The sequence below is a fragment of the Pinus tabuliformis genome, chromosome 9, assembly GCF_031772625.1.
Source record: "Pinus tabuliformis cultivar Carrire ecotype Pingquan chromosome 9, CPIR1, whole genome shotgun sequence".
Classification (NCBI taxonomy): domain Eukaryota; kingdom Viridiplantae; phylum Streptophyta; class Pinopsida; order Pinales; family Pinaceae; genus Pinus; species Pinus tabuliformis.
In genome coordinates, this window is record NC_142307.1 from 1788166169 (window position 1) to 1788191303 (window position 25135).

Below are 25135 nucleotides of genomic sequence, written 5' to 3' on the forward strand. Positions count from 1 at the left end.
TAACTCCATTAGCTAACTATCTTAAATTTTTATTTTAACTTGCAATATTTGCAAACAGCATTAACATTTCTAGCCTACAACTATGCTTTAATAATATAAATAGTATTTTTTAATTAATAATTAATTAAAAAACTATTTATAATACAAAAAATTATTTAATAAGTCTAAACTATATATTTCATTTTATAAAATTCAAACCTCAAATTGAAGATTACTTAAACAATTACATTTTAGAGTTATCGAACTTTGACCCCCAAAAAAAAAAACTTTTAAAATTATATTGCTTAGGACTTTTCTTATCTTTCAATTACGCACACGTGTGTTTGTCATTGTGAGGGCCTGGAGTTGGAGTTCGCGAGCGCCCGAGTTCAGTTGAAGTTGACTCGGGTTAGTACGTTCAGTTAAAAGCGATCAGAAGTGCGGCAAATGTGTGATGGGAGCGTGCGAGGGGTGGGCGCGTCGGGCAATCTGAGTTGGGAATTCGGGCAAGGTGCCCATGGGCCGAGGCGACACGGTTAGAGTGGGTGCTCCTACACTTAAGGCAGGCGACCTGTGGATGACTAGTGGGTTGAGCGACCGTTAAGAAGGGATGTGCTGGACATTACACGAGTTGGGTGAGCGGGTGGCAAGGCCGAGCCGAGAGGCAGTAATGTGGAAGTAAGGGGCAGTGACATGCGATATTGGAGAGGGCTGACATGCATATTGTATGCAAGTCGACGTGTTATGATGAGTGGTATGGCCTTTGGTCAAGGAAAAGAACGAAACCATTGGAGGTTGAGGTCCACGAGAGCCCATATAAATGAAGGCATCGTGGAACACTTTGAACATCATCGATATATCAAACATCGCATACAAGCAGAGCGAAACAGAAGCGAAGGAAACCGAGGAGAAGGAGTCGGTAGCATGAAGAGTTACAATGCGCACAGGATGAAGTTAGTCACGACATAGTTTTGGGGTTTATGTTTGGTGGAATGGAGGCGAACTGTTGGGCAGGCCGCACTGCATAACGCAGGTCGCGTAGGGAACTACAACGGGTAGATCAGGCAGAGTGTCGACAGGTGGTCACATTGTGTTAGCGCAGGTAGTTTACAACTCCGGGCTGCTACGATGGACATGCGGGCGGACCGTGTCCAGACTATGGTGCGATAGGCTTGGGTGAACACCGAAAGGTGGTAGTTGGTCGGGAGGCCAGTTGGGTAAATGTCAGGTTTGTGTATGGTAAAAAGTGGGTGCTGGTAGAGAACCGAGCGTTGGGCGGTTGCGTGTACAGTTCCGAAAAGGGTGGGTCGAGGGGACAGTCAAGCCACGGTAGTGAACGGGTGGGCACGGTAGTGTCAAGTGGTTCGACAATCCAGGTGAAGGTGCATAGAGGCATGACTTTAGTATTTTTGCAGGCACGGTTTGTAAAATTAGAAGTGCAGCCAGATGCATTGCCGGTAGTATATATATATTGTATTTATGTACAATTGAATTACATAATTTTATATATTGATATTAGTCGGAATTTAATACAAGGGATTTCCACCTCCCACATATGATTATGTGTTGATGTTTTCTACGGTTCATACTTATTGTTTGTATGTTTAATTAAGAAGATTATTTCCACTACGATAATAACAGTGGAGGATAATATTGACTAAGTGTCTGGTTAGGCATATTCCATATATTTGAGTATTGTGGAAAAGAAAAGATAATAACAGTGGAGGATAATATTGACTAAATGTCTGGTTAGGCATATTCCATATATTTGAGTATTGTGGAAAAGAAAAGGTATAGTGGTGTCAACCCGCTATAAGTGGTTAAAAGAGTACCGCAAAGATAGGGTCGTGAAATTCATGGTCATAACTCATCCGATCAGGAAATTTATAAGAGTACCGCAAAGATAGGGTCGTGAAATTCATGGTCATAACTCATCCGATCAGGAAATTTATTTTTGAGATATAGAGGAATATAATAATATGTTACATAAGAATAATTATTTTATCTTAATAGAATTTTTTTCAATTTTAGTTATCAATTTTTTTTTTTTACTTAAGAATTTATTGGCTATTGATTTTAAAAGTTTATGAATGCATCTAAAATGTTTAAAAAATAATTTAATTAAGTTTTTCAAATTTTTATATAAATATCAGTTTTTTTTTTTAATTTAATCAAATGAATATTTTAATTATAATATAGTTTTGATCCTTATTCATTAGGATTAGCTGAATTGGTCAAGTATCTATCCTTAAAGCACTTTTCCTATTAAGAAGTCACTTGTTGAATTCTCTCCACACTCTGAAGGTCACCACATAGAAAAAATTACATAATTTGATAAAATTAATTATTTTTTAAATATTAATGCAAATCCAACATAATCCTATAATTATTAAACATTTAGGATGGGTCACCATATTGTTGTTTGTGAACTACATAGAAAAAATTACATAATTTAATAAAATTAATTATTTTTGAAGTATTAATATAGATCCATCATAACCCTAAAATTATTAAGCACTTAAAATGATCAAATTTCTTGAGGTGCAAAAGTCTTTTAGGGTACAAAAATTAACAAAATTTTCTACCTCAAGAGTTTCATCCCTCTTGGCTCTTAATAGATTGCGGGTTAAGATGGATCTATACTAGTTTTATATATGTGTGTCTAGGTGGACAAACCATCTAGCAATTTTAAGTTGACCAGGGAAAGAATGACACATCTACTTCATTTTCAATTTATGTATAAAATATATGAACAATTGGCATTGAAATATTTGGTCCACTTCGTGCACATTAAATTCTCCTTTTGTTATAAGGATATTTTTAAATGTGCATCTCTCTCTCTCTCTATATATATATATGTGTGTGTGTGTGTGTGTGCGTGTCTGTGTGTGTGTAATATTTCATGTGTGTGTGATATTGAAATATTTTACTTAATTATGCATATTAAAATATTATTTGTAGCCCCTACTCAAAAGCCACATAGCTTTTCTTGTGAAGTAAATATTTGTATTACCTTCAAAAAAGGATATTACATGATAAATAAAGAAGTATGGGTATTTCACTCGGAAAGTCCAACCATGTCCAAAAATTTAGTTGTTTTGGAGAGGGAGAAGATAAATTATTGACAAGAGAGGAAAGATTGAAAATACATCTATGATAAACCAAGCCTTCAAGGCATTGGGGAAACTGAGAAAATAACTAAAGAATAAAAACCTAAAACAATAACATGAATAGAGAAATGAAGAGGAATGGTCATAAGTGGTGGCCTCTACCCATATAAGCCATTAGTTGTTGCTTGGAAAGTAGCTAGATATTGGAGGAATGCGTATGTGTTTTTTAATGTTTCCCATTGGATAATGTATAACATACATTTGACACTAGAGGTGGTCTAAGGGGAGGACAATATCCTTGCAGATTTCTTATCTCTTTAATAATACTTTGATAAGTAAAAAATTCATGTGCCAGTACATGTTCATTGTGTACATATATTGGTTGTATCAACGACAAGTGTGCACTACATCAGGAATCTAATCCAACACATATGTTGTTAGGATATTCTGACACATAGGAAATAATTAAGTATAACTTGGTCTAGTGTATAGTTAGGTAAAGTGTGTTTCATTAGTATGTACTTTTTGTAACTTATAATCCTAAGGCCATGATATGCTCTAGACATGAAGTGATCTGACGGTCCATTCTCTCCTTGGTATTAGCAATACTTGATCTGTGGCTTAACACCCAATTTGTCCATGATCTCTATTTAAAGAGCATGGAGGTTCATTTGTCTGGTGATTGTTTATGAGAGAGCTTATGTAAATTTTATTTCCTTTTATTGATAATATTTCCTGAAGTGGCCACGTTGGCTTAGGTCCTGGACTATTTCCTTCTTTGAAGGTTTTACCCACGTAAAGAATATTGGTGTACTAATCTGTGATCTGTTTTTGAGCAACGTCCTTTGGTGTGAAATCTAAGGAACTTACCTTGTAAATTCCTATGTGGGATCAGAGCCATTCAAGGGCCACATCTGTTGGTGATCCAAATCCGAAGTCGGTGCAACTGCATCCGATTGTTGTTTCCTAGATCTACTGTTTTTGGCTGCTTTTGGCTCTAGGAACCGCTCTATTGTGTTAGGAGAATTTGTTCTAGTGAGGAACCCCTTTTGCTTCATGCAAAAAGGTTTCTGGTAGCCCTAGCTACATCATTTTTAAGATTTGGAGGTATAAAGTCTTTATTTGCAGTTATAGTTATTTATCTCTCTGTTTATTTCAGTTTATAACAATATATTTTTTTTTTATTACCAGATCTATAAATTTTATTTATTTTTATTCTCTTTTCCCCGCGACTTTGTGTGATTTGGACAAACCAGAAATGGAAAGAAAGGATTTTTCTCATGCACATGCTCTTTTCCGCCGTGCTTTAGTGTGATCTCAGAAAATTCAGAAACATTGAGGAAAATATATAGTTTCTCGGGGACTAACCACAAATATAACCTCAAACCATAAGGCTTGGATACTTTTGTTTGTTTCTTTGGTTTGTGTGGTTGTTTTTTTTGTTTTGTAGGAAAAAAGGGTTTTTTCAAGCAAGCACACAGCCCAAAGCTCCTGTGAGCAAAAAAAAAAAACCCTTCCTCCTTTCCAACACTTAATAGATCTTTTAACTAGCTCACTTGGTCTAAAGTTACTTTATGAGAATAGAGGTCTTGGGGTCAAGTCTTTGTTTTTGTTGACTTACTTTTTCAAAAAACACATGTAACTTATGTTTTAAAGGTACTTTATGTAATAGTGTTCTCACCTGTTATAAAAAGTGAGTCACTTATAATTCTAAAATAACTTTATTTTTTATTTAAGTTACAATTTAGTGGATAGTTCATAAAATACCATTCTAAAAATGACTCTCACTTATTTATAAAACTGGGTGACATAAAGTAATCCTTTTTTAAAGGTGAGCTAATTAAATTAAGTTTGGAGGGGGAGGGGGAGTTTTTTTTTAAATATAACATTATCATCATCTTCCAAACATTCACGCTCTTTGTTAGCATCTTCAACAACGTTTTTTCAAAAATCCATAATTTCTTCATCTGGAAGCTGTTTTCAGAGCCATTTTTTTTAATCGGCCTGATTTTTTGAGATCTTTCGATTGGAACACTTAGTTTCATCATATACAACTTCAGTTTCTTTTAAAATGGAATTTCCATACATGGTTATTCTTGACAGCACCAATTACTTCAAATGACTATCCTACTTGGTGGATTTACTTAGAAGTAAAGGTCTTTATAGAATAGCCTCAAGCCAAGTGTCCAAACCTCAAGATGAAGATAAGTTAGCTAAATGGGAAAATAAGAAAGATCAAGAACATGGGTTAATATGGATGTCTACTTCTCCAGACCTTAGATTCCATATCGTAGAAATTGATACCCCCGATGAAGCAATGAAAAAGCTTAGTACAGTTTTTGGAATGAAAAATGAAATTAGAGCCCATCAATTCAGAAATGACTTGCTTACTTTGCGCCCAAATAATTTTTCTTCCATTGAAGACTTTTTGTCTAAGTTCAAGACCCTTCAACTTCTGTTGGAAGGCATTAAGGTTAAGAAGGAAGATGGTATCCTTATCTATTCAATTCTTACTATGTTAGGACCATCCAACTCTGTGTTGGTTTCCACCTTCCATTCTACTAGAGAAGCCTTTATTTCTCAAGGAAAAGACTACAAGTCCCCCTCTTTTGATGTCTTTTGTGATTCTTTAATAAGAGAACAAGAAAAACTCTTACATCTTTCTATTATTAATACTAGAAACTTTTCTGAGAAAGCCTTAGCAGCCTAGTAGCAACCAAGTTCAAAGAATCCTAAGAATCAACACCCTAAAAAGAATGGTCCTAAACCAAACTAGGGTCTTAAACAATTTCAATCTCAAAATGAAAAATCAACTCAAAAAAATGATCAGGAAAATAAAAGCAAAGGGAATAAGACTGATAGACATTGCAACTTTTGTAATCATGATGGCCAGTTAGAATCCAAATTCTTGAAGAAGATGGAAGCCTTGGAAACAACAATGAAGAACGATAACATCCATTTGGAGCACTCTTCAACTTCAACTTCATCTTCAGGAATGAAAATTTCTACATGTGGTTGTAAAGCATCTCGTTCTGGAAATGCATTACATGTATCTTCTTCTACTCATTCTCATGAGTGGCTCATTGATTCTAGAGCTTCTTATCACATGGCCAAAAACAAAGCCATGTTTTCTTCTTTAAATTATTGTAACACCAAAAATATATATGTTGGTGATGATAGATCTCTTAGTGTTGTAGGGACTGCAGTTATTCATCTAGACAATGGTCAATTTAATGATGTATTATTTTTTTCATACCTTATCCTGCAAACTTCTATCTGTATATAAGATAACTCATTCAAGTGAAGGTAAAACCATTGAATTTTCAACTCATGATGTTGTAATCAAGGACCTAGGAGATCATAGATAGATTTTAGCTACTAGAATTGCTGATGATTCTACAAGGTTGTATAAGTTTAACAAATTTGGGTCATCAACTATTCCCTTGGTATTTGTTTCTCATAATGTGAAGTGAGAAAAATTTAGCATGAGTGATTTGGTCACTTAAGCTATCGCTCGCCTCAAAATATATTTAATAAAATATGTTGACCGGTCTTCCCATGGTATCTTGTAGAGATGATGTTTGTTCCAGACGTGTACTAAAAAAAAATCATTGGGATAGTTTTGAAAAATGTGCCTCTGGCACACCTCATCCCCCTTAAAGCTTGTGCATAGTGATTTATGTGGTCCACTTCCAGTTGTTTCATTCTCTGGTTACAAGTGTTTCTTAGCTTTCATTAATTATTTCTCTAGATGCACTTGGGTATACTTCTTAAAACTCAAGAGTCAAGTATTTAACATGTTCTTGGCCTTTAAGGCCTTTGTTGAGAAACAATCTTGACATCAAATTCTTAAGCTAAGAATTGATAATGGCGGAGAATATGTTAACAACAAATTCATCAACTTTTGCACTAAGTATGGAATTCAATTGCAACATATTGTTACATATACTCCACAGAAAAATAGTGTAGCTGAAAGGAAAAATCGCACCTTAAAGGAAATGGCTAATTATAGGCTTCAATCTAAAGGACTTGGTCTTAATTTTTGGGAAGAAGCAATTAATTATGAAAATTACATAGTAAATCACTCCTACTAAGGTTTTAAAAAATATCACTCAATAAGAAGCATGGAGGTCAATTAAACCATATGTAAGTCAATTTTGTGTTTTTGGAAGTGAAGCATGGGCCCATATTCCATATGAGAAACATAAAGCCTTAGAACCTAAGAGTGACAAATGAATCTTTGTTGTATATTCTGAAGATGTCAAAGGATATAGACTTCTTCAACCTAAATCCAAAAATATAATCATTAGAAGAGATGTAAAGTTTGATGAAAATATATCGGCCTACGAGCCTAGTTCGGTGGATGTGCCACCTCTCTCTATCTCTACTACTTCTGAAAACATTCCTTCTTCATATGATGAAAACGAGCATGAAAATCATCCCCCACCTTCTTGGGAGCTTCCTTTAGCTCCTGAGCTTCCAAAATGGGTCCATGCTGCTCACAATCTAGCAGGTGCTCTTGTAGGTGGTCCTACAGATCAATGTCGTACACATTCTCCATTTGATATCAGTGAATTATGATCTTGACACCTTTGCAGAAGCTTCAAGCCATCAAGATTAAGACGTAGTTATGAATGAACAATATCTTTCATTATTGGCAAATGATACATGGGACCTTGTTCCTCTTCCAAAGGGATGAAAAATTGTTAGATGCAAATGGGTTTACAGAACCAAATTTGGACCAGGTGGAAAAGCTTATAAACATAAAGCTCATCTTATTTCTAAGGGTTTTTGACAAGTTGAAGGCATTGACTATAGTGAAACCTTCTCCCTTGTTTTCAAAATGAACTATATCCACCTTGTTCTTTCCATTGCTGCATCATTCAAATGGGAAGTCCATGAGATGGATTTTAAATCCGCCTTCTTGCATGGGGACTTGCATGAAGAAACTTATGTGGAAAAACCTCTTGGTTTTATGAAAAAAGACTCTAGCCTTATATGCTAGCTTAAGAAATCCCTTTATGGACACAAGTAAGCCCCTTGGGCTTGGTATGCTTTCAAATGGGAAGTCCTTGAGATGGATGTTAAATCTGCCTTCTTGTGTGGGGACTTGCATGCAGAAATATATATGGAAAAACCTCCTGGATTTATGAAAAAAGACTCTATCCTTATACGTCGGCCTAAGAAATCCCTTTATGGTTTCAGGTAACCACCTCGGGCTTGGTATGCCAAAATGGATAGCTTTCTATTAGATACTAGCTTTTCTAGGTGTCATTCTAATAATATTGTCTACATCAAGAAAGTGGGTAAGTCCCTTATCATTGTTGCTCTTTATGTTGATGATATTATCCTTGCTGGTAGTGATCATAACCTTATAAACCATGTGAAGTCTTGACTTAAAATGTAGTTTGAAATGACAGACTTAGGACACTTGCATTATTATCTTGGTCTTCAAGTCTTTCAATCCAAAGAAAGTATTTCCCTTTCCCAGTCCCAGTATGTTATTAATATTCTTCGATACTTTTAGATGGAAGATTGTAAGCCAGCCCCTTCTCACTTTCATTCTAGAGTCAAAGTTTCAGTCACTTGTACTCCCTCTTTGGCTGGCTATAAAACGTTTGTATCTGACCCATACCCATCCTGACCTTTCCTTTGCTGTTGGCCTTGTTTCTCGGTTTATGCACAAACCACATGAAAGTCATTTGAAAGTAGCTAAAAGAATACTTTGTTATGTTCGACGTACAGTTCAGTTTGGGATACATTACATTGTAGAAGAATCTCATTTATTGGTTGGTTTTTGATTGGGTTGGTGACCCCGATGATTGGACGTCTACTGCAAGTTATGTATTCACTCTTGGTTCTGGACCTATTACATGGGTTTGCAAGAAACAAAGTTCCATTTCTCTTTCTTTAGCAGAAGTAGAGTATCGTGGCGCCATTGAACTAGTGATGAAGCCCTGTGACTTTGTTAGATCCTATCAGAGTTTGGTTTTCAGCAGTAGCATCAGACTACACTTTGGTGTGATAATCAAAGTGTCATTCAACTATGCAAAGATCCAGTCTAACATCAGTGCAACAAACACATTGAACTACACATGCACTTCACCAAAGAGCTCATTCATGACGATGTTATTGAAGGGAAATATTGTTCAATTGATGATAAAGTTGGAGACATATTTACAAAGGCTCTGACAGAGGTTAAGCTTACTAAACTTTGATTTATGGTTGGAGTTTAGGAAGTTGTCACTAAGGGAGGATAAGCTTTAATGCCTCCTTCCTTCTCCCATTCTATCGTATTTGTACATCCTCCAATCCTATCCCAAGTAGTTCTTAAGGGGAGATGTTAGGATATTCTGACACATAGGAAATAATTAAGTATAACTTGGTCTAGTGTATAGTTAGGTAAAGGGTGTTTCTTTAGCTTGGTCTAGTGTATAGTTAGGTAAAGGGTGTTTCTTTAGTATGTACCTTTTTTGACTTACAATCTGACAGTCACGATATGTTTTAGACATGAAGTGATCTAATAGTTCATTCTCTCTTGGGTATTACCAATACTTGATTTGTGGATTAAAAACTGACTTTTCCATGATCTTTATTTAAAGAGCATGGAGGGTCATTTGTTCAGTGACCATTTATCAGAGAAGCTTATGTACATTTTCTTTCTTTTTATTAATAATATTGCCTGAAGTGGTCAACTTTGCTCAAGCCATGGATTGTTTCCCACTTTGAGGGTTTTAACCATGTTAAGAATATTAGTGTATTGATCTGTTATCTATTTCTGGGCGGTGTCCTTTGGTGTTCAATCTAAGGAACTTACCCTAGAAATTCCTACATCTATTAGAACTTCCACGTATGAGAGAATATATCTCTAACTACAAATATTTTGTTTAGCTTAGGAAATCTCTTCTTAGATTATTTGTGGAGTAAGTTAGAGAAACCATACTACCAAATCTTGGGCTCAAATATGGGATCTTGTACACCCTGTTCCCCATGATTTTGATAATAGGAAATCCAGTGGAGAACACAAACTTGCTGACAAGGCATGACTACAACATGCAGAGGGGAACCATTCTAATGAAGGATATAAGTTCCTTGAGGGGTGGAATGTATGAGTGAAACTAAAAAAGGAAGTTGAGCAAGAATGGCCTTGTTAGTGACCAAGCCTATTAACAGAGACTCAAAAGAATGCCTAGAGAAGTTTCAAACCCAAAATTCCATAAAATAATAAGAATGGGAACCCTTGAAAGTAGAATCAACACCAAAGAACCCAACAGAAATGAAACAAAGGATATCGATGACTTGAAAAGCTAAAGAGGAGAGAAATATGGTAGACCTTAAAAGAAGGGAGGAAAAACATTGAAGAGGAAAAGAGCCAACTTTGCTTGAGGTAGGCAGCTGATAGGAGAACCCATTATGTTTCACTTCCCTAAGACATACCCCAAATGTGTAAGAAGACTTATTTTTAAATTTTCAGAACGAATATGGTTATATGACATAGAAGAACATTGTTGCATGTTGGATTGCCTAGTGAGGTTTTCTAACTTGAGGGATTGGGTAAGACTATCCCAAGAATAGAATGAATTTCATTTTCGCATGTCAAAATAATAGACTGCTCTGACAGTAAACAAATATTCTTCGATTGCTCTAGATAAAGGACTAGAAATGTTGCCTCATTCCTAAATTATATGATATCACCCTAAGTTACATGCCACTTGACTAGGAGTAAACATCCAGAGATTTACACTATGATTTGATGTGAGTGACTATTATCGGACTATGAATTAAGAATTCCATAAGTATTTATGTCAATAGACCTGTCACATAGGGTGGTTGGCTCTATACTTTAGGTGCAAGGATTCGATGATGGGTTACAGAGACCGACAATAGTTTGCAATCATAGGTGAATTGAGCCATGTACTAGGAACTAGACAGTGGAGTAGGGATTTTCCCAACATTGTTCATAGATGCCATAAATGAAGCCATTATGGGGCCATGCTTCCATTTCCCATGACCACATGGTTGATTGGGTTTGTGGCACCCCATCCCCAGCCTTTCACAATTCTAACACTCCATTTGGGGATTGGAATACAACATATCACCTTCATATTAAGAATTAAACGAACTCTATCTCTCCTTATTAGGAACTAATTGAATTTTTTTACTTTCAATTACTTTTTTATTTTTATATATATTAATTTTTTATAAAATTATTGCATTCTAGGTGGGAATCATATTTTATTCATCATCTCTCTCACCCACACACATATATATACTCTTTTACTTTTCCCCCATCCATCTATATAACATATAGATATTGAAATATATTAATTAATATGGATATTCAAATAATTTATTTAAGGTTTAAATTGAAATAATTTTAAAAATTCCCCGATGCAGGTGCCACATGAAAGATATTTGGGGATTGGGGTTGGGATTTTCCACTCCACAATCTAGATTGACATTTAATGGGCATCATCATGGCAGATGGGCAAGGTGTGTGAGGGTGTGTACTCCCAAGATAGTTCAAGATGGTCATTACTCACATTAACATTGCTTTATGTGTTCCTAAGAATGTGATACCTAAGGAGTAAGTGGTCGATTATTCATTAGCAAAAGATATATGCTAGTATAATGTGAAGGATTTTGAGGGGTTGTTTTTCCATTTGGGTAGTAAGGTTTATGAGGAGCTCTGCTTGGAAAGCACTTAGCCTCAGTCTTGTGGAAGAGAAGAGAATCTGTTAGGTCCCTATAATACTAGTGTATTCCCTCATTGTTATTGTCAGTGTACCCCTTTATTGTATTGTTGTGCCCCATGTAGTCCCCATATTGTTATTATTGTGCCCCATATTGTTATTGTTGTGCCCTTACATTATTATTTTTATGTTAGCTCTGATTATTTTGTGACCTCTTAGACCCCTATATATAAAAAGGAGGTCTTCTCATTTGAATCATCCAATAATTGTTCATTTATGTAATGAAAAGGAGGTTTCCCCCTCGAAGAGGCTAATTTTGGAGTCGTCGCTCTATATTTTCTTCTATTTTGTGAGCTGGTTGTATAACATTTGGATTAGAGCTTTGGATTTTAGGTTTTTTCTACTCCAAATAGGTCATCGTGGAACATTCCCTATAATCTGTTTTCTACGAAATTTCAGAAGCTTAAAAAAAACCCATTTGAGCTTAAATCTTGCTGAACCTCAGGTCTGAATTTAAGATCTTGTCTCACTATATTTTCGGAGATATGATCCAAGCAAGTTAGGGATTTTGCAAGATCCTGAATTACATCCCAAATAGGTGACCTTAGGAAAATCATCATAACTTTCTCTCTGAGTATCATATTTAAATTTCATAAGAAGGTAAAAAAATACTACAGACTCTAGTTTTATTTGTATTTTTTCAGGTCCGAAGGTGGAAACATTGACACGTGTCACTTCATACAAGTTCAATCTACTGAACCAGTCTATAATCAAGTCATCGTGGGAGACTTGGCCTAACTATTTATTTAAGACTCCAATATTGATCAGACCTGTGGAGTTGGAAAGAAGACTCATAGGGATACCATGGGACAAAATGCCAGACCTTGGAGATCAGAAAAAATAGAGATACAACAGATTCAATATCGAGATCATATGAAACAAGAAAATATGTGTAGTCTTTTTAAAAATTTTCATAAGTTTGGTTTGAAAAATTAGTTTGAAGTGATTCAAAGGGCATAGTGAAGAATAATTATCATTAATTGATTCCCGAAATAAAGAGAATGGAAACACCTAGTAAGAAACCCGCAATCTTCACTATGACACGTAAAGAAGAGGAAGAAATTCGACGTGATATATCAAAATTGCAAGACCAAATGCAACAAATTTCACTCTCACAAAAAGTAAAAAAAAATGAATTGGAAACCATGATGAATGTTAAGATAGATGGTATAAGAAGGGACATGCTAGTTTTGAATGATGGTTTAAAATTAGACATGGAAGCAATGACAAATGTCAATATAGAAGGATTGAAAGAAGGATTGGAAAATTTGCTAGAATAAATACGTCCCATTGGTGACCAGGAAATCCATGAAAATCATGATGAAGACAAAAGAAATATCAATCACAATTTTAGATACTCCCATTTTGGGTTTACGATTCACCACATTCGAAAAATAGATATGAGGAAGTTTGGTGGAAAGGATTCGGTAACTTGGATAGTACATATGAAACAATATTTTGATCTACATGAAGTGAAACCCTCACAAAAGGTAGGCATTGCATATTTATATTTATAATTCAATCAGTTTGTACGGTATAGATTACTTTGTTCTTGTAAACCACCTGTCACTTGCTCAATGTTTACGGATGAAATGATAGCACATCATGAATATACAAAGAGCAACACCTTCTTTACCCAATTGATAAATCTCAAAAAAAAGGGCTCAATGGTAGAGCACATTGAAGACTTCCAAAAATTGAATATTAGGGTAGCTGATATTCCAGAGGAGCATAACATTGATTTATTCATAGGGACTTTAAAAGAGAACATCCAACTTGAGGTTCGTCTTTGGGAACCTGATTCATTAGAGAAGGCATTCACGATGGCAAGAAAAGTTGAAAGCAAAACTATGGCAACAATGAAGTCTACCACTCACAACTATAAATATGGAAGTGTTGTTGGTCCTAGTCCTCCACAACACACAAGGTTGACACCACAAAAATTGGAGGTAAAAAGAGAAAAAGGGATTTGTTACAATTGTGATAGAAAATACACTGAAGGTCGTAAGTGTGTTGAGAAGAAATTATTCTACATAGATTGTGAAGAGGAGGAAGAAAAGGAACAAGAAACATCAAAGGAGTAGGATATAGGACAGGAACCAACCTCAGAAAGAAGAAATGAATCTGACATATCTTGTAATGCATTAGTGGGAATTACGACTCCTCAAACTCTCAATATAGAAGGGCATATCAAGAAGAAAAAGGTCACAATTTTGATTGATTCAGGTAGTACCGATAATTTTATTCAATGTAAGATAGCCAAGGAATTGAATTTCTTCCTATATCTAACACCAGAGTGTGAAGTGATGATTGCAAATGGAGGATCCATAAATTGCTCTAGAAAGTGCCATAATATCAAGCTATCCATGGGAGAATACGTAATGAATAGTTTAATTCTTTCCATTCCAATTGGGGGTGTTGATGTTGTACTAGGAGTCCAATGGTTACAATCTTTAGGTACAATAACTTTTATTTTTCAAGAACTTTTCTTGAATTTTTTTTGGGAAGGAAAGGATGTTGAATTAAGAGGTATCATAAGGAAACCAGGAAAGATAATCATCTCTAATAGCATGACCAAGCTTCTCAATAAAAAAAAGGGGCTATAATTTCATAATTATGTTCACTAGAGGTTCAAACAACGAAATAATCTCTTTTTCCAGATCTCCAAAAAGTCTTCGAAAATCATTCCAGGGTATTTGAGACCCCCAAAGGCCTCCCACCCATTCGTGATCATGATCATGCTATTCATTTTATTCCATGAATTATTCCTCCAAACATCAAGCTTTATAGATATCCTTATGCCCAAAATAGTGAAATTGAACATATGGTTGCAAAAATGTTAGAGGGTGGTATAATTCAACCTTGTCAAAGTTCTTTCTCTACTCCAGTAGTATTGGTGCACAAGAAGGATGGATCATGGTGCATATATCTGGATTATAGGGAGCTCAATAATCTCACTATTAAAGATAAATTTCCCAATTGTTTCATTAATGAATTATTGGATGAATTACATGGAGCAATTTACTTCACCAAGTTGGATCTTCATTTAGGATATCATCAAATAAGAATGAAGACTGAAGAAATTCTGAAAACAACATTTAGAACTCATGAAGATCATTATGAATTTCTGGTCGTGCCTTTTGGCCCTACCAATGCACCTTCTACATTTCAAGGTTTGATGAATTCCATTTTCAAACCATTCCTTACAAAGTTTGTGTTAGTATTTTTTCATGATATAGTAATCTACAAAAAGTCTTTGAAGGATCATGTTCAACATGTTGATAGGGTGCTCAGACTATTGGACGAGAAATATTATATGCAAAAACATACAAATGTTTCTTTGGAGTACAGGAGGTGGAATATTTGGGTCATATTGTATCCCATGAGGGTGTTCAGGTAGAACCTAACAAAATTAAAGCCATTAAGGAATGGAAAATCCCCACATCCATAAAGTATCTACGTGGATTTCTCGGGTATCGCAAGTTTGTTAAGAATTATGGGAGAATAGTTGCACCTCTAACAACATTATTTAAGAAAGATGCATTTTCTTGGACTCGAGAAGAAACTAAGGACTTTGAACATCTTAAAGAGGAAATGTGCCAAGCACCAGTCTTAGCTATGCTAGACTTCACAAAAACATTTATTATGGAGTGTGATGCCTCGGGAAATGGAATTGGTGTTGTCTTAATGCAAGAGGGAAGACCCATTGATTTTTAAATTCCTCCAATTAAAGGAATGTATTTACACAAAGATATTTATGAGAAAGAAATGTTGGCAATACTACATGCACTTAAGAAATGGCGAACTTACCTAATAGGAAGACACTTCAAGGTAAAAAAAATCATGATAGTCTTAAATACTTTTTAGAACAAAGATTATCTTCTAAAAACCAACAAAAATGGGTCACAAAGATGTTGCGTTATGACTTTGAAATCATCTAGAAAAAAGGGAAGAAAGGTATTGTTTCAGATGCACTCTCAAGAAAGGATGAGGATGTGGAAGCATTTCTTGTGCCAATTCCTTCCTTCCTCTAGTTATTCCATCTCTTGTTCCCCTAACTCGCCTAATTGTTCGGCAATTGACATTGGTTCTTGTGTAACAATTTCAACTGCGAATCCTTCATTTGTTGACAATTATTCCTTTGCTTCTTTCGTCACTTGTTCCCCCAATTCCCCCACTTTTTCGATAGTTAACGTTGGTTTTTATGTAACAAAATCGACTGTGACTTCTTCCTCTACCAACAATTCTTCCGGGTTCTTTTGTGACAATGTCGATTGTGGCTTTTTCCTCTACCAACAATTATTCCTCAACCCTTGCTGGCATCATAGCCACAAGATCTTCTTCTGCTAATTCAATGAATTGTGGCCAAGTCACCGGGGTATGTGACAGGGCATGCACCACCAGGAGCCTAACAAGACCATGGTTTTTGAGGAATTCCAATTGTTGGCGTGACTGGCATGCAAACCTTGTCATTAACTAAAGATTGTTCCAAAGGGAAAATGAAATATCTAGAGAATGCACTTGACAGAACCGAAGACATGCAAGAAGCTTAAAATGATATTTAAAAAAAGTTGAAAGCGACATTCGCAAGTGATATATCACATGACAAAGTATGAAAATCGGCCCCTAAGTGCGGAAAATATTTTTCATCATATCCTCTCCCTCTATGAACCACGGTTTCTTGTGCTTGCAAAAATAATTCTTGAAATTCTAGCAAGGGCATTCTCCAGGAAAATGATTTCTACCCTTCTTGTGGCAATCCGCTAATAGTTGAGATAATCTCTTTTGCTACTCGAATGTCTAACCCACAGACTCTGGAATAATTCACTTCCAAATTCAATTGAAACTTGACTGTAACACCATCATCGAAACCTGCAAGTAGGTGTGGCATCTGACATCTTGAAAACCCTTCCATACATCTGGTTGACATTAGACGTACATTGTATCTTCTGTCTCATTCCTAACATCTTGACCATGCATTCTGCTAATTGATTTCTAGTAGCACTCGGAGTAGCAAAAAAACCGTTGAGGGGGTGTTAGCTAGTAAAGTTGTGGTGACAGGGATAGCGGTAACAAGGAAAGTGGTGACAGGGAAATCTGGACAAAGGTTATGGAAAAACCCATGATAAATCCATGATGATTATAGTAATTAATCTACCACATTGGAAAAGACCGAAAATTAATGTTGTTGTACACGATTCAAGTTTTGATGTGTGTGGATGAGTGTGCAGTGTATGGTGGGGATCATAGATTTATTCAGATCATGGTGGTAGTGATCGTGGAATATACAAGTTGGTGCGAGGTTTAATATCAACGATTGTATGACATTATTTCTATTAAATACATATATCTTTAACATTAAATGTGATAACTCCTCCCAACTAAGAGATGACCTTCCTTTGTCGTGTTTAGTCATGTCATAAGTGAAATACCAATCAAATCCACAAAGTTGGTCCGGGACATACCTGGCGACTTACCTTTATGGAGTATCACCATGGGTGGAGTAACAACACCTACAAGAAAATAAGTATTGATAGAGTAGTAACAACATTTTATTATATATATAGATATTGAATGAGGGGTGTAGAGGAAGAGTTCATTGCATAAACAATACCAAAACTAGATTTATCAGAGAAATTCTTCATAAAGGATTCCCTAGAGGTTGGACGTGATACAGTCTAAGGCAATGTCCATTTACAAGCAAAGGAGTGTTTGACTCATCGACTGTTGCAATTTTAATAGTCCCATTATCAAACACTTTGTCAGATTCATACGGTCCCATCCATCTAGAGCAGAGTTTCCCCTTAAAATCCTTGAACCAAGAATCATAGAGTAACGACCAATTTCCTCTTTGAAACACCTTTTTCTTGAGGAATTTGTCATGCTCTTTGGTTCCATGTTGTTCAATTGTAGTAGTATTATGTACAACTATCAAATAAATTTCATCTAACTCATATAGCTATTCCAGTTGGTGTTTTTGGGTTGGTGAAAGATCCAAACCTACTTCAAGAGTTGTCCTCAGCATCTCAATTTCGAATCCCACTTGAAACAAAAGATATTTCCCATAGAAAAGATCATATGGTGAAAATGCTATTGTATTCTACCATGTCATTCTATATGCCTGAGGTGCTTCAAGAAGTTTTTCAACCATGTTTTGGTGATGGTTCACTATAGTCTTTGTGAGGATATTCTCCAATACCTTATTTGTGCTCTCAACTTGACCATTTGCCTATGGTTGATATGGAGATGTGTTGGGATGGGGTCCCCAGGGGTAGAATTGAATAAACTAGTCATTTTTTGTAAAGCATTTTGTAAAATATGTGAAGTCTCCACAAAATATGGATGCAGAGTGGCAGAGAGATAGAGTCAAAGGGGCCTAAGCCACTTGTTTTTGGTCATTTTTGAAGACTCACCCATGTGCTGGGGGCCATGTTATTGTATTAGGAAAGATATAAGTAATTGAGTCTTAACGAGTCTTAGAGATAACCTTGGATAGGGAATTGGAGCCTCCCTACCAACCTTACACAACCTTATTCAAGCTTCAGTGTTTTCCTCGCACAAAGGCAGCCCGTCGATCACAGCTAATCCATTCTCCTCATAGGCTTGTCACTCGGACTTGGTCCAGATGCAGGCTGAGAAGATTCCCCTTGAAAATTGCGCATTTTTGGAGGGCAATGAGCCTTCCCTCCAGGAATTGAGAAATCCTCTTTGATAGCTTGCTAGGCTCTAGGATTGCGCAATCCTGCCAGCCAATCCTCCCAGAAGGATTTGTGTAAATTTTCCCAGCAGCACATTGTTCAGCCTAGGATTTGCGCAAATTTGGGAAACAGTCACTTCAGGACCTTGTGTGTTAGACAAAGCTGCTTTGGAACTATTAGCTTCGGCGAGGTTGGAAGCAATCATCTTCTCAATGAATCTCTCTCGAGTTGCTGCACAATAGTTCACAAATGAGGGGCGTGTCACAAATTACTCCCAGAACGCTCGATTCATATGCATCAGACAACAAAATGCACAAGCAACTCTTAGAATTCAAAGTGTTCTCTCTTTGACCAACATTCGTAATTTATAGGGGGATTTGAATTCAAATCCAACCGTCTCCCCAAATTCTGATCATAAATTATGCTTTGGCGGCAGATCTTCATAGATTTTTGCTTTAATTTCCACCTCAACACTCCTCGTAACCGCTCTTTAGCCATCAAATCATGAATAGTAACTCCAATGTTCATTTCCTTACTGGGCTATGCGGCACCCTCCTCCATGGCGCAATGTCTTGAGCACGACTTCAACTTGTGCACCCTCATCAATTTTCACGTAGCCTGGTCATTGCCTTGTCCTTCAAATCAGCCAGTATATTTTATAGTCTTGCACTCCCTTGCAACCACGTGGAGCACTAAGAATATCCTTCTCCCATATAGTCATCATGCAGGGGCAGGATCCCCTATGTATAGCTTCAACCTACTTCCGTTTACTTTTCTAGGGAAAGGTTCCCCATTCAACTTTGCGAGCTAAACTGTGCCACCGTATGTAATTTCCTTGACAATATATGGTCCTAACCAATGCATCTGGAATTTACCTGGAAATTTAGTGAACTTACTATCATATAAAAGCACAAGATCATTTACCTTGAATGTGCGAAGCTTGATATGCTGATCATGCGATGATTTTGAGTGTACCTTCTGTACTTGTTGGTGAAATCCTGCCAAAAATTGATCTTCTTGTAGCTCCATTAGCTATGCAATTCGTTCCTCCAAAACTTCGTAATCCACCATATTCATCAAAGCTGCTATGCACAGTCTAGGCACAATGTACTCCATAGGCATCACCGCTTCGACCCCATAGACCAATCTGAACGACATTTGTCCTGTCAACTTCTTACAAGTTGTCCTAGGCCCATAACACTGCAGGTACATGAACATCCCAATTATTCTGTTGCACATTACATACCTTTGTCAACGCATTCTCTAAGATTTTGTTAAAATCTTCGACTGTCCCATTTTCCTGTGGGTGATATGGTGTACTCTTCTGATGAGAGACCTAGAATTCATCTGTCAAGGCGCTAATTGTTCATTCAAAAAGTGTGTACACCTATCACTCATCAACACTTTTGGGCATCCAAACCCTGTTAAGGCATGCTCAAACAAGAATCTTGCCTCCATAGCCACTGTACAACCCCTTACTAGTTGTGCTTCCATCCATTTGGTTAAACACTCTGTCGCAGTGATAATGTAGCATGCACTCGTTTTCTTTCCAGGTGGTTGAATTGGTCCAATAAAATCGTTCACCCACTTCTCAAACGCCTATAAAGGTACTTGAGGATGTAGTGTTAGTTCATCCCTTCATGACAGTCTACCAGTTTGTTGACATGCATTGCACGCCTTATAGTAGGCTTTGGAATCCTTGTGCAATGTTGGCCACCATAATCTTGCGTGCAAAATATTTTGTGCGGTTGCTTCCCCACATAATGGCCTCCCACAACGCCCCCATGAGCTTCAGCGAGAATACTATCACGCTCAAAATCTGGCATATATCTCCGTAATATTTCATCTGCCTCCATTTTGTACAAATGTCCTGCAACGGCCGAAAAACCGACTGCAAGAACTATTAATTCTTTCTTCTGTTGATTTGTGCCTCCTTCAGGTGCCATCTCTGTAGTTAATAAGTGAATAATTTCATCAAAATGGTCATCGGCTACACGTACCACAAATATTTGCGCATCTGGAAACCCTTCCTCCAAATTATAGGGTTCTTCGCCTGTTTCAATCCTTGACCAATGGTCAGGTCCAACATTCAACCTCTCTGGGTTCACAATCACTTCAAAATCATACTCCTAAAATAATAACAACCACCTTAAATATTTACCCCCAACACAGCCTTGTTGACCAGGTACTTTAAGGCAAAATGATCTGTATACATCTTGAAATGTCCCCCTAACAGATAATGCTTGAATTTTTGCAGCACGTAAACCATGGCCAACCCCTCAGGCTCTGTTGTTGAATAATTTTTATCGGCCTTTGATAATTTCCTACTTATGAAGGCTATAGGATGGTCCAATTCTCCTTCGCCTTCCTGTGTTAGTACTACACCAAATGCAATGCAAGAAGCATCCACATGTACATGAAAATCCTTTTTCCAATCGAGGAATACCAGGATGGAAGCAGTCACCATCTTTTCCTTTAACACATCCAAGATGCGCTGAAATTCCTCATCCCAACTGAATGTTGCATCCTTTTTTAGTATTTTTTCCATGGGTGCGGTAATTTGAGCATAAGCTTTAATGAATTTTCTATGGTATCCCATGTGTCCCAACATCGTGCGTAGCTACTTGACATTCCTAGGGGCCTCCAAGTTCAAAATCACTGCAATCTTTTCAGGGTCCACCATCATGCCCTCTTTAAACACAACATGAACCAATAAGATCCCAAAAGGAACACACAATATACATTTTTTCAAATCCAGTGCTATTTGGTATCTTCAACATGTATCCAACATAAGGCGTAAACTTGCAACATGGCGCTTCACCAAGCCAAACATAGTCCAATCATCAAAGTATACTTCCATAAAATTATGAATGAATTCTTAGAAAGCTGATATGACCACACGGGAAAATATTGTAGGTGTGTTCTTTAATTCAAATGGCATACTAAAAGCACACACACCCTATCGTGAAGGTGGTTTTTATTCTATCGTCTGGGGCAATATTAATTTGATGATAACTGAAAAACTCGTCAGTAAAGGAATAGGCCTCCTACCCTCTGACATTGTCTATCACTTCATTTGTAAACGATGTCGGAAATGGATCATGAACACATGCATCATTAAGCTTGTGCAGATCTACATAGATCCATACTTCATCCTTTTGTTTCTTTTCTCAAACTACCATCAGGCTCACCTAATCAGACCCTTCAAAAGGTTCTATAATGCCTACCTCCAGCATTTTATCCAACTCTTAGTGAACCTTTTCATTATACTTTGGATTAAGGTAATAAGGACTTTGTTTGATAGGCTTCATGTCTGGCTTCAATGTGATCTTTATAATGCCTAAATCACCAATTGTGCCCTTTAAATCTAAAAAATTTGTGGGGAAGAGGTCCTAGTATTCACAAAGTAATTCAACAACTTTGTCTACTGTAGCGTCATCCCAATAGTCTCCAATCTTCACAAACTTCGGTTCTTCTTTAGTGCCAATGTTTACATGTCCTATTTTTAAAGGTGCTGAGATGTCTGGGTTCTCTATTTCTGGTCCTTCTACGTCGCGATCCCCTTCTGCCTCAAGAATATTTATATGTCTTAAGTCTTATTCCTCCTCTTCAGTGATCATATTATAGCATTCCAATGCGTGGCATAGCTGGGTGCTCCAATCTGGTTGGGTCCATTCCATAGGTTCCTTTGGTGTCCAGAAGAGAACCACTTTAATTTCCTGAAGCACTTCATCGATGCTTGAAAACATGTCCTCAAAGCTGAAAGTCAATAATAACCCTTCCTTCAATACATCCCATTCTGCAGTGCCATGGTAGACCTCTGTTTTGAGGTACCAGTTCATGGGATTGTATCCAATATATGACAAAATAAATGTACCTATTATGGCTGTGGTTTCGTCCCCCATGCCTTTGTCCACATTGCCAGGTGATGACACGGATCATCCTTCCCATTATACTTCTCATTCATTCTTGTATTAGCATGCCCAAATCGTAACTTCATAATTATCCTGTAATCTCACCATCCGGCAAAAGTATCCTTATGCATACCCCACCATTATGCGGGCATAGCATGCAATGCCAACTCCAATGCTTGAAAACGCTGGTCTACATGGACTTCATGCTCAAATTCATCTAGAAACATATCTATGTTAGTCAAACCATCATAATAAGGGAAATTTCTTACCTCTAACAAAATGCAGCGCAGTGACGTCATCATCATATTGCATCACAATGTAGATACTTCATGTAAGTGGTTTTTCCAATGCTCTAATTCTTCAAGTAAGTCATAAGTGTAGGAACCCTCCCAGTCCCATGCGATCTGTCCATCCAGCATTGGATTGATCCAATCTTGATCTCACACTGTTATCTTGTAAACTGGATCCATCTCATCGTCACTTTCTACGTAATCGCGAACTGGCTCAGTATAGCATTCCCCTTCTGTAGGATCCAGTGGCACTATAAACCTCAGTGACTTAATTTTGAAAAACATTGTCCTCTTTTCCAATTTAATGACCCCATTCATGTCAATAGCTGAGTCGATTCCTAGGAGCGCGGGGTAGGGGTTATTGTCATCGACAATTTCTATAACTTCAAAGTTTCCTACTGCACTCACACCTTCAATATCGACTGTTACTCCATATAATTATCCCATGGGGATGATTTTATGCTTATTCTCCATTTTGAGCTGAATCAGAGACCACTACAATGCAAGTCTCCCCATCCTTTCCCATGCCCGTTTCAGTAGAACATTCGCGTTAGACCCCAGATCCAAAATGACTTGGTGCATTTCATAATCGCCTATCTACACTGTTAGACGCATCTAACATTATGTTCATGCCTTATGCTTGCAAATCTTTCTAACTGTGCACTGCTCCATAACAGTCCTTTCCTCATTGGTGCACTTGTCTATTAAGTCTTGCAATCCTTCCAAATCCTTTATGTTGCGTAGTAACTTCATGTAGGTCTCCAAGAAAGTGGTGAGCATGAAAGGATCAACCTCTTGTGTCACACTGGTCTCTGGTGTCTTATCCTAGCTTCCTCGGGTGGATGCCTCAATGAAGCTCTTCTTGGCTTCCATAAATGTTTCCTTGGCATGATTAAGGTTAAAGGTCGCTTCTTTCTCAGGAGATTTGCATACCCATCCGTCTTCTTCAGATTCATTACCTTTATCTTTGCCAATTGACATTCCACTCCTCAGTACAATATTAATGCTCTAATCCTCCTCACGAGGCTCAGCCCTCATCATGCACAAATTCTGTGTAGGCCACTGAGGCTGCATTTCCTACTCTTGCATTTTAGCTATTAGCACCAGACATTATTTTATGGCATGGTTGAATTGTCTACAGCATTGACACGAAGGGTGTGTAGGATTCAGGAAGTCTTGCGCAAAGTGTGCCGGCTATGCACATTTGTAACAGATAATCTGACCACAACGTCTACTAGGTCCTCCTCCTCGTCCTTGTCCTAGACCCTAAAAATCCCCACGCACTCCTCCCACACCTTGGTCTAGAGGCCAATTTTCGTCTTGTATATGGTAAGTAGGGGTTCTTTCCACAATTATCTCATAATTTTGACACTGGTGCTCATCATGGCCCACATATTTACAGAAATTAGAGAACAACTGCTAGGGTGTTTGAACGAACTTCTGAAGTAAATGGCAGTTATCCCTCACATGTTTCCCAGTAACTTGACAAATGGCGCACCATAGTGCAGCTCGCATGGTTGGAATGACTAGGGCTTTTGGCTTTAGGGGGACTCCCCACCCCCTTGTAATATAATTCACGTATATTGGACAATGATATTTATCATGCCCGTGGCCTTTGCACATCAAGCACCAAACCTTTGCGCACACTTTTGGCTTAGTCTCCCTTTCTTTCTTTAAAATCTGTAATTCTAGGTGTAGGCTCGCTAACTGTGAGTGAATCTGTTGTAGCCCTAGGATCATATCCTAAATAGGTGATGTGTGCAACCTCATCGTGACCTACAAGGCTTCTTCTTGCATTTTTATCTTCTATTGTGACAAAGTGATTCTTAAATGCGATAAAAGTGATGCGATAAACTAGTCGCAATGCTCGTTATCTGAGATTTGCATGTTAGCGTATCTGATCTAGCACTTCAATCTTTGATCAAAGTCCCAAGGTGTCTCATTGACTCTCATTAGGATACTCCTTAAATTCAACAAGTGACTACGCCTCCGATTTAGCTTTACTAAATTCTTTGTTCCAAGTTGTCTGAGTCTCTTCTAATGATGCATGATGATTATCAACGTAATACTTAATATACCAGGTTAGCGCATGATCCTGCAAGGCTGTAACCAACTGCACCTTTTTTATATTATCATCGATGATTTGCTACGCAATCCATACAACATTCACAACAAACTAGAACTACTCCAGATCTTCACTTCCTATCTCCTTGAAGATCGACGTCTTCATTGCATTTGCCATGTTGAATGGTGGAGGTGGAGGTGTGGGTGAAGGTGTATGTGGTGGAGGTGGAGTGGATGGATGATGTGTTCTAGGAATACCCTGAGTTATTAGCTAAACATCGCTTCGTAGTGTAGTTTGCACCGCCCCTTCGTCATCACTAGAAGGAG